The sequence below is a fragment of the Moschus berezovskii genome, chromosome 20 (assembly GCF_049115385.1).
Source record: "Moschus berezovskii isolate FMDL1 chromosome 20, NW_MosBer_1.0, whole genome shotgun sequence".
Taxonomy (NCBI): Eukaryota; Metazoa; Chordata; class Mammalia; order Artiodactyla; family Moschidae; genus Moschus; species Moschus berezovskii.
The window spans coordinates 52685973-52695068 of NC_142479.1; the positions used below are offsets into that span (position 1 = coordinate 52685973).

At 42.9% G+C, this 9096-nt stretch overlaps 2 pseudogenes; both read right to left on the bottom strand.

Annotated features, from left to right (window-relative positions):
- Window positions 1-3586: 3586 nt before the first annotated feature.
- Window positions 3587-4859, bottom strand: LOC148774733 (large ribosomal subunit protein uL15 pseudogene; annotated as a pseudogene).
- Window positions 4860-5128: 269 nt separating this feature from the next.
- On the bottom strand, window positions 5129-5377 carry LOC148774734 (cytochrome c oxidase subunit FA4 pseudogene; annotated as a pseudogene).
- Between the last annotated feature and the right edge of the window lie 3719 nt (window positions 5378-9096).

Consider the following 9096-nt stretch of genomic DNA (forward strand, 5'->3'; position numbering starts at 1 on the left):
ATTGCTGGATCATATAGTAGCTCTATTTTTAGTTTTCTGAGTAATCTCCATACTATTCTCCATAGTGGCTGCACCAACTTACATCCCACCAACAGTGTAGGAGGGTTCCTACACTGATTTCTTAGTTAATGTGGCATCTGCCAGAGCTCTTCTCCACCATGTAGCTCTCCAAACTTTTTGCTTTGGAATTTATTAAAGATATGTGTTTATGTTCCCATTTTTAGCCTTTTCATGTTCATTGCTTCATGTTTTTTGTTTAGCTTAGACCATTACAAAGCACATAATTTGAATGTACCCCAGAATTCTGTAACCATACAGGTGGTGATGCAATTATTTTTCCATCCAATTCAGACTTGTCTGTTCCATCCAGCAAGAGAAGATACAATTGTGGTTTCCATGGAGATTCTTGAAGGCGGGATCGATAGTTTCCCCATCATGCTAGTGCTTAGTCTCTCAGTTGTGTCTGATTCTTTGAAACCCCATGAACCGTAGCCCTCCAGGCTCCTCTGTCCATGGGGTTTCCCAGGCAGGAATACTGGAGTAGGTTGCCATTTCCCCACGGTGCATTGCAAATCTCTCCCCAGTAACTGCAATGGATATTCTGGAATGGGCTTCTCTGATAGTTCAGTTGGTAAAGAATCCACCTGCAATGCAGGAGACCCCAGTTCTATTCCTGGGTTGGGAAGAAGATAGGAGAAGGGATAAGCTACCCACCCCAGTATACTTGGGTTTCCTTTGTGGCTTAGCTAGTAAAGAATCCACCTGCAATGCAAGAGACCTGGATTTGAACCGTGGGTTGGGAAGATCCCCTGGAGAAGGAAAAGGCTACCCACTCCAGTATTCTGGCCTAGAGAAGTCCATGGACTGTATAGTCCATGAGGTCGCAAAGAGTCAGACATGACTGAGCGATTTTCACTTTCACATGTTCTGGAATGCAAAAGTAGAAAGTTGAGAAATACTTGGAGTAACAGGCAAGTTTGGCCTTGGAGTACAGAATGAAGCAGGGCAAAGGCTAACAGTTATGTCAAGAGAACACACTGGTCATAGCAAGCATCCTCTTCCAACAACACAAGAGACAACTCTACACGTGGACATCACCAGATGATCAATATTGAAATCAAATTGATTATATTCTTTGCAGCCAAAAATGGAGAAGCTCTAGACAGTCAGCAAAAACAAGACAGGGAGCTGACTATGGCTCAGACCATGAACTCCTTAGTGCAAAATTTAGGCATAAATTGAAGAAAGTAAGGAAAACCCCTAGACCATTCAGGTATGACCTAAATCAAATCCCTTCAGTTCTACAGTGGAAGTGACAGATTCAAGGAATTCGATCTGATAGACAGAGTGCCTGAAGAAATATGGATGGAGGTTCATGACATTGTACAGGAGGTGGTGATCAAGACCATCCCCAAGAAAAAGAAATGCAAAAAGGCAAAATGGTTGTCTGAAGAGGCCTTACAAATAGCTGAGAAAAGAAGAGAGGCTAAAGGTAAAGGAGAAAAGGAATGATATACATCCATTTGAATGTAGAGTTCCAAAGAATAGCAAGGAGAGATAAGAAAGCCTTTCTCAGGAGAAGGAAATGGCAACCCACTCCAGCACTCTTGCCTGGAAAATCTCATGGACAGAGGATCCTGGTAGGCTATACAGTCCATAGGGTTGCAAAGAGTCGGACACGGCTGAGCGACGGAGCTAACACCTGGGGATGTGGGTCTCAACTGTACTGTGTCTCTGCTCCCTACCCCTCCTTATAGCTTTAGTTGTGGAATATGTTTTCTGTTAGCTTTCAGGTTGTTCTCATCAATAGTTTCTGTAAATATTTGCATTTTGGTGTGCCCTTGGGAGGAGATAAGGTCAGGGTCTTCCTTCTCTGACATCATGGCTATTCTGCAGTCATACAGCAAATTTTAGTGGGGAATCTTTTGTATTTGAAGCATTGTGCTAGGTTTAAGACAAATTAGTTAAAAGATAAATAAAGTATAGTCCTTGTCTTCAGAGAATTTAAAATCTAGCAAGGGCAAAATATATAAAAAAATAAATATATTGAGTGAAATGATTTAAGCATAGCGAAAAGTATTATTTATTGAAAGGATATATTAGAATAATTTGTACTTAAACTTAAAAGGGCTTCAGTACAGCTTTTTTAATTGAATGATCTAATCAATGTGGCTACATAATTTATTGGGACATGTGTAATATGGAAATCTGAGGCCTCCTTGTTTAAAGATCAGGAAAAAATTTGCTTATTAAAGGTTCATATAAACTTCAAAAAAAAAAAAGAAAGAAAGCCTTCCTCAGTGATCAATACAAAGAAATAGAGGAAAACAATAGAATGGGAAAGACTAGAGATGTCTTCAAGAAAATTAGAGATACCAAGGGAACATTTCATGCAAAGATGGGCTCAATAAAGGACAGAGACAGAAGCAGAAGATAGAAAGAAGAGGTGGCAAGAATACACAGAACTATACAAAAAAGATCTTCATGACCCAGGTAACCATGATGGTGTGATCACTCACCTAGAGCCAGACGTCCTGGAATGTGAAGTCAAGTGGGCCTTAGGAAGCATCACTATGAACAAAGCTAGTGGAGATAATGGAATTCCAGTTGAGCTATTTCAAATCCTAAAAGATGATGCTGTGAAAGTGCTGCACTCAACATGCCAGCAAATTTGGAAAAGTTAGCAGTGGCTGCAGCCCAGGCAAAGGCTGTGCCAGTCTGTTTTGTGGCCACTGTTTCAGACCTTGGGAAGCTACTCTATAAGAGGTTCAGTGTCATCACATAATTACAGCGTGGACCATGACTGCTGAGCACAAGACAGTGGTCTCACCCCTGTCTGTTCATCCTCCCGTGTCACACTTTTCAGCAGGTCCCTAAATTCTCTGTCCGTATACTCTCCTCCAGTTTATAGCTGTAGCCGTCACAGCAAAGCAAAGATGAATATATGTGGACAAAGAGCTTCAGGGTCTTTGGAAATCTTGCTGTGTATTGCATCAGTACAAGTAATTCCGGTTCCCCACCACTTTGGTAACTTTGTTTCCTACATCCATGACTCTACTTATGTTTTGCAAATAAGTTCATTTGCTCCCTATTTTTTTTTTTAAGGTTCCATATATAAGTGATATCATATGGTATTTGTCTTTCTCTTTTGACTTACTTCACTTACTATGATAATCTTTAGTTCCATCCATATTGCTGCAAATGGCATTATTTTGCTCTTTTCTTACTACTGAGTAATATTCCAATGTATATGTGTTCATCTTCTTAATCCATCCCTCTGTTGATGGACATTTAGGTTGCTTCCATGTCCCGGCTATTGTAAATACTGCTGCAGTGACGCATGTATCTTTCTGAATCATGATTTTCTCCAGGTCCATGCCCAGGAGTGGGATAGCTGGGTCATATGGTAGCTCTATTTTTAGTTTTTTTAAGAAACTTTTATTCTGTTCTCTTTAGTGGCTGCACCAATTTACATTTTCACTAACAGTGTAGGAGGGTCCATACTCTCTCCAGAGTTTATTATTTGTAGACCTTTTTTTTTTTTAAAGCAGTTGTTAACATTTAATGCATCTCCTACCACGTGGCTTCAAGCTACTAGGACACATGCCCTACTCATATCCTTAACCTTCCCAGCCCTTCTGCTGAAGAATTTGACCTTCACCATGACGGGCTGCTTTGGGATCTTTTCCTTGCTCAGAAGTTTGTATTTAGTAGCCCGACTGCACCGCATTGACGATAGGAGCAGCTCCTCCTGTTCTTGGCAGCATTTATACCCATGTCTGTTCACTGATCAAAGGCCACAATTTATCAAGGTTGACATCTGGACGAAGTTCTGGTTCCTCTTTTTTTCTTTTGGCTGCACAGTTGGTGGGGTCTCAGTTCCCCAACAGGAGATCCGACCCATACTCCCTGCACTGGATGCTCAGAGTCCCAACCACCGGCTCACCCTCAACTCCAGGGAAGTTCTGCTCTAGTTCCTCTTTAAGTGGTAATGCCTCATCCCAGCTTGCCCAACGTATCCTGGGTGATATTTGTTGACGTTGAGCCTGTGGTGATGAATGCCACCAGCATTGTCCCAGCCTCCTGGGTGCTCCTGGTGTTCGCTGATGCAGCTGAGGCTGTGGCTCATATGGCCCCTACGTTTCCAGGCCTTCCTTAGTCTGATGGCTGCAGATTTTTAAAAAATTTATTTATTCGGTTGCTCTTGGCCTCAGTGGTGGCATGTTGTGGCATCTAGATCCCCAACCAGGGATTGAACTTGGGCCCCCTGCAGTGGGAGCACTCCTGCCGAGTCTTAGCCACCGGCCCACCAGGGAAGTCCTGGTTGTAGGTTTTTTGATGATGACTATTCTGACCAGTGTGATACCTCCTTGTAGCCTTTGTTTTAATTTGGCTGTGCCAGGTCTTCACTGTGGCATGCAGGATCTTTAGTTTTGGCATAATAGGCTCTTTGTTAGGGCATGCAGATTCTAATTCCCTGACCAAGGATGGATACCAGGTCCCTTGCATTGGGAGCATGGAGTTTTAACCACTGGACCACAAGGGAAGTCCCCTGCATTGTAGATTTTTTTTTTTAATTGCCTTTTTAAAAAAACATTTTTTTAAATTAATTAATTTTTGGCTGTGCTGGGTCTTGGTTGCTGTGACTGGATTTTCTCTAGTTGTGGAGCGTGGGGGCTACTCTCTAGGTATGGTGTGCAGGCTTCCCACTGAGGTGGCTTCTCTTGTCGCAGAGCACGGGCTCTAGAGCACTTGGATTTCAGTAGTTGTGGCGCTTGGGTTCAGCAGTCATGGCTCCCGGGGCCTAGAGCACAGGCTCAGGAGTTGCAGCTCAAGGACTCGGTTGCTCCTTGGCACATGGGATCTTCCCAGATCAGGGATGGAAACTGTGTCCTCTGCATTGGCAGGTGTACTCTTCATTGCTGAGCCACCAGGGGAGCCCCTCATTGTAGTTTTTTTTTTTTTTTTAAAGTTTCAGACTACTTATTAATCAGTGTAAACCCCAACACAATACACTAACATGGTTTTGTGCATTTAGAGGGGAAATATTTCTTGGTTAGGTGGAAAATCGTGTGAACGGCTTCTGGAAGATCTTCATTCTAAGCAACTTTGTAGTGAAATGCTTCATTTAGAAGTCTGGACCTTCTTTCTTCAGTTTGGTGTAATCTACACTCGCAGAGTAGAACTTGTACTGATCATTAGGTCCCAGCTGGTTCCAGAGGTCTGGGTTATTCTTTCTGTCCCAGCTGACAACGGGATTGAACGATGCCAGGCACATGACATACAATGTTGTTCCAGTACCTCCCAGTCCAATAAATATGAAGAAGGGGATCAAGCTACACTACTTCTTGGCCTGACCAATGATCTGGCAGAGCATGGTTTCAACAGAAGCCTTGAGTCTAAACGGAGAAAAAACTAACCAGCAAGGCCTGGGATTAAGCAGTCACCCCTCACTGTAGTTTTTATTTGCAATTCTTTTCATGTTCGTGTGATCTTCTCTGTAGCATTCAGAACCAAGGCTGCCACATTCCACTATCCTAGGTTGTCTTCGGTTCTTTCGGTTGGTACCAAAATGGACTTTGGAGCTTGTATAGGCAGGATTCTCCAGAAAAACAGAACCAATAGGATGTATGTTTATATTTATGTAAGAGATTTATTATGGGAACTGGCTCACATAATTATGGAGGCTAAGTCCCACAATCTGCCATTTGCAAACTGGAGAATCGGGAAAGCTGGGGTGTAACTCAATTTGAGTCCCATGACCCGAGAACCAGGAGTATGGAGGTCCGTGGGCAGAAAACAGACATCTCAGCTCAGAGAGAGCGGATTCACCACACCCCCGACATTTTTGTTCTTCTCAGTGGAGTGGTTGAACCCACCTGCATTGCTGGGAATCATCTTAACTCAGTCTACTGATTCAGATGCTAATCTTTTCCAGAGACACCCTCACAGAACACACTCAGAAGTTCTATTTTACCAGCTATCTGGGCATGCCTTAACCCAGTCAAGTTGACACATACAGTTAACCATCACAGTTTTCAATATAGCCTGCAGACACCCTGCTGAGATTTGCAAGGGTGCAGCCCCTGAGTGAAAGAGAAAAAGTCCTGAGGGCAATTCCTGGAGTGCTAAAAGTTCAGCATCATATTAGAACCAGAACCCACACATTACTTGTGCATGAGTGCTTAGTCACTCAGTTGCGGCTGACCCCATGGACTGTAGCCCGCCAGGCTCCTCTGTCCATGAAATTTCCCAAGCAAGAATATTGGAGTGGGTTGCCATTTTCTACTCCAAGGTATCTTTCTGACCTAGGGGTGGAACCCACATCTCTTACATCTGCATTCGCAGGGAGATGCTTTACCACTGAGCAACCTGGGAGTTCACATTATTTTCAGAAGCAGAAACAAATATATAAAGTTACTTTCAAGTGGAAAGACAACATGTAATATTTACTATTTTTGTCAACCATAGGAAGATACAAAGAAGAAAGCAAAAATCACACAAATCTCATTATCCAGAGAAAAGCAACTGACACTTTGATGCAACTTTACAATAAGGCCTTTCAATGCACATTGCATTGGTTCTCCATCATGAAGTGCTTTTAAAAAGTCAGTAGTTCTGGGGTGGACCTGGTAAGAAATTGTTTTTTTAAGTAGTTTTATTTAAATATATTTTATTTTTCTGGGTTGGGAAGATCCCTGGAGGAGGGCACAGGCAACCCACTCCAGTATTCTTGCCTGGCGAATCCCATGGACAGAGGAGCCTGGTGGGCTAGTCCATAGGGTTGCAGAGATAGACATGACTGAATCAGTTTGGCACACATGCACTTATGTATCTAAGCAATGTTTCATATGTGTAGGAAACCACTATATTCTCTAAAGGGTTTCAGTTCAGTTCAGTCGCTCAGTCGTGTCCGACTCTTTGCGACCCCATGAATCACAGCACGCCAGGTTTAAGTGTATATAAACACTAAGTTTATTAGAACTAGAATTTTCATCTCCTAGAATGTCAGCAGCTTAAGGAATGAGGAGTCATGGACTGAATTCACTTGGAGTCTTTTTAGTTAGCAAGTGCATTAATCATCAGGAGAGAAGTTTTGGTTTCTGAAGGGAAACATTCTGATCTTTTTTCTCTCCAAAGGTTTATATACCTTTCTCCCCCTTTCCCATGACTCATTTTGTAAGCAAATGCATACACACCAGACAGGGGTTTCACCTTTGATTTGCAACTTGCTTTCTTCACTTAGCAATGTCCTAGATATCTTTTCAAGACAATCTGCATGAACTTTAAAAAAAAAAAAATCTTTTGGTTGTGTGCCAAGTGGCCAAATGGGATTTTAGTTCCTTGACCAGGGATTGAACCTACGCCCCCTGCACTGAATGAGTTTTTTTTTTTTTAATTGCCCTGGGTCTTTGCTGCTCTGCCGGCTTTCTCTAATTGCAGCAAGTGGGGGTTATTCTTCATTGCTGTGCATGGGCTTCTCATTCCAGTGGCTTCTGCTATTGCAGAGCATGAGCTCTAGGTACTCAGGCTTCAGTAGTTGCTGCATGTGGGCCTTAGAGCACAAGGGCTTCTTCAGCAGTTGCAGTGTGTGGGCTCGGTAGTTGGAGTTCGAGGGCTCTAGAGCTCGGGCTCAGTAGTTCTGGCATGGGCTTTGTTGCTCCACGGCATGTGGAATTTTCCCAGACCAGGGATGGAACCCGAATCCCCTATGCCACCAGGTAAGTCCTCAGAGTCTTAACCACTGGACTTCCAGGGAAGTCCCCGCATGATCCTTCTTGGTGAGCACTTGGTATTCCTCATTATACCATAAATTGTTTTACCAGATGTCTCTTGTTGGACATTTAGGTTTTCAGTTTTATTATTATAGAAACCTTAACAGGCACCTTTGTATGTAACTTTTTTGGTGTGATATTATAGATTTACATGTGGTTGTGAAAAATAAAGATCGATTGCACACTTTGCCTCCGTGTGCTCAGTTGTGTCTGCCTCTTTGCTGTCCCACAGACTGTAGCCTGTCAGGCTCCTCTGTCCATGGAATTTTCTAGACAAGAATACTGGTATGGGTTGCCATTTCCTACTCCAGGGGATCTTCCCGACCTAGGAATTGAACACTTTGCCTACTTTCTTTCTAAAATTATGTTGTAACCAAGACATTGATATTTCCTGTGTTACTTGAACTCTCCTTTGTATTTACATCGATTTTCGCACATGTCCCCTTCTCCTAAATTTCTTAAGGTGAGAACTGCTAGAACAAAGAGCTTGACCTTTTTGTCCAGGTTCTGATAAAAGGGCTCATTTTACATTCTTTGTCAACACCACCCTTGGGGATGTGTTTAGAATGGCTAGCCCTCTGTAACTCAAGACTTTCCTTCTAATACTTATTTAATTAAAAAAAAAAAATGTATGGTTGTCCTGGGTCTTCATTGCTACTCGTGGGTTTTCTCTAGTCGAGGCAAGTAGGGGCTACTCACTGCAGTGGCTTCTCTCGTGCAGCACAAGCTCTAAGTGGGTGGGCTTCATAGTTGTGGTGCAGGGGCTTAGTTGCTCCGTGGCATGTGGGATCTTCCTGGACCAGGGATCGAACTCAGGTCCCCTGCACTGGCAGGTAGATAGACTTGTTAAGCACTGGACCACCAGGGAAGTCCCTTCAGTTTTGTTTTTGATACTTAATAGTCTATGTGAAGAATTTCCCTGGTGGTCCAATGGGTGACTCTCAGTTCCCAATGAAGGAAGCAGGGGTTTGATCCCTGGTTAGGGAACTAGGATCCTAAATAATGTGTGCAATGTGCGTGGGGGAGGGGAAAAAAAGGTCTATTTAATTTTCCTGTTCGATGAGAAGGGGTTGGGCGTTTCTAACATCCCCCCCCCCAAATGATTAGCCAATTGCCCCAATATAATTTACTGATATCATCAAGCAGTTGACTGGATTATCACAATATTGTTAAAGGAGGGAATCGAAATTTATATTTAAAGCTATTTATTGCTGGAGGGTCAACACCTTTTGAGTGTGGAAGAGATAGATGAATTTAGCACCCATATTTAAAAGCTCAGGGAAAAATCTGCTTGCCCCAGTTAGTCATGGTGCCTTTCTCT